The following is a 1,911-nucleotide window of genomic DNA, read 5'->3' on the forward strand; positions in this document are numbered from 1 at the left end:
TCGGCTCGGAATCGGCAAGACGTGAGACTGACCGGCCGGTCACCGATCCGGACCGGTCATGCAAAAAATCGGCCGATTCCGATCACAGGCCGGTCAATCGGTGCATCTCTAATATATATACAGTGGTGTGAAAAGGTTTTTGCCCCCTTCCTGTTTTTTTAATTGTTTGCATATTTGTCACACTTAAAAGATTCAGATCATCAAACAAATTTTAATATTACACAAAGATAACCTGAGTAAATACAAACTGCAGTTTTGAAATTATGGTTTCATTTATTAAGGAAAAAAAGCTGTCCAAACCTGACTGGCACTACGTGAAAAAGTAATTGCCCCCTAAATATAATAACTGGTTGTGCCACCCTTTGCAGCAACAACTGCAAAAAAAAAAAAAAAAAAAAAAAAAAAAAAAAAAAAAAAAAAAAAAAAAAAAAAAAAAAAAAAAAAAAAAAAAAAAAAAAAAAAAAAAAAAAAAAAAAAAAAAAAAAAAAAAAAAATGGAAAAAAAAAAAAAAAAAAAAAAAAACAGGAAGGGGGCAAAAACCTTTTCACGGCACTGTATGTATATATACAGAATAATAACCAAGATGTCACTCATACTTGTGTATAATCAGTAAGGAGGAAAGAGGAAAGTTTTGTTTTATGATTTTACCCCTCATGTTTTGCTTGCATATAACTGTCACCATAGAACTTATATCCACTGACTATTTTCGCATCTGTCTTTAATAATAATTGTGTGACAAAGAACTACCAGTATGTTAAAGGGTTAGTTCACCCAAAAATGAAAATTAGGCTGTTTTACTCACCCCCGAGGCATCCTAGGTGTATATGACTTTCTTCTTTCAGACGAATCCAGTCGGAGTTATATTAAAAATTGTCCTGGCTATTCCAAGCTCTATCATTGTAGTCAGCAGGTGTTACAGTGCTTCAGTCCAAAAGAAGTGAAATAAAAAGCACCCATCCATAAAAAAAAATGTCTCACACGGCTCCGGGGGCTGAACAAAGTCCTCCTGTAGCGAATCCATGTGTTTTTGTAAGAAAAATAACCATATTTAAAACGTAATAATCACTTTAATCTAGCTTGCGCTCACTGTTGTAAACGGAAGCAGTTCCGGGAGGATGACGTATGAGGTCGGCTTGGCAGATTGGCAGGGTTGAGCGCAGGAAAATACAGTTTATACATTCAGCAAATTAATTTTCTTTTGGGCGATAGACCTTGTAGGGAAACCAAATACTACATCGCTGATCTGGAGCCATCTCCATTCATGTCACCCATCCGCGTTTGTACAAGTTCCCGTGTTCGCAAACGCCTGGCTGGTCAGGTTTGGTGAGGCTTTCTCCAAACTGGCCAAATACAAACGAGACAGCGATAAATGAAAGATGATAGACTGCAACGGTTGGAGTTAAAAATCATCATTTATGTTCTACTGAAGAAACAAAGTCACCTACATCTTGGATGCCCTGGGAGTAAGCAGATAAACATCAAATTTTCATTTTTGGGTTAACTATCCCTTTAATGCGCCCGCTTGCTTGGTGGCGGAACAGTGAACCGTGTCTACACCTGACACGACACCGCCGCGTCGCAACAGGTTGAGTCTGTCTAGTGTCTACTACACAGGACATTTGAACTTTGTGTCAGTACCTCATAAATAGTACGAGGCAGTTTACTGTCGGGGATTTGTCATGTCGTGTCGTGCCACATCCAATGTAGCATCACTGATTATAATGAGTTTTATAGTATTTTGCCGCGCCGCTCGCGTCCGGTAGACAGGGTGTATTTAACTTTCTTATTTAGACTACTTTCTTGTTTAACTGTATTATTTCTTTGATATTTATTTTAGTGTTTTGCAGGCTGCGTATTCACTGACGGAAGTGCTAAAATAAACACGAGCTGACGAGTTAAATCGGGTGTGTT

This window comes from Sinocyclocheilus rhinocerous, unplaced genomic scaffold (assembly GCF_001515625.1).
Source record: "Sinocyclocheilus rhinocerous isolate Xijiao unplaced genomic scaffold, SAMN03320098_v1.1 scaffold856, whole genome shotgun sequence".
NCBI lineage: Eukaryota > Metazoa > Chordata > Actinopteri > Cypriniformes > Cyprinidae > Sinocyclocheilus > Sinocyclocheilus rhinocerous.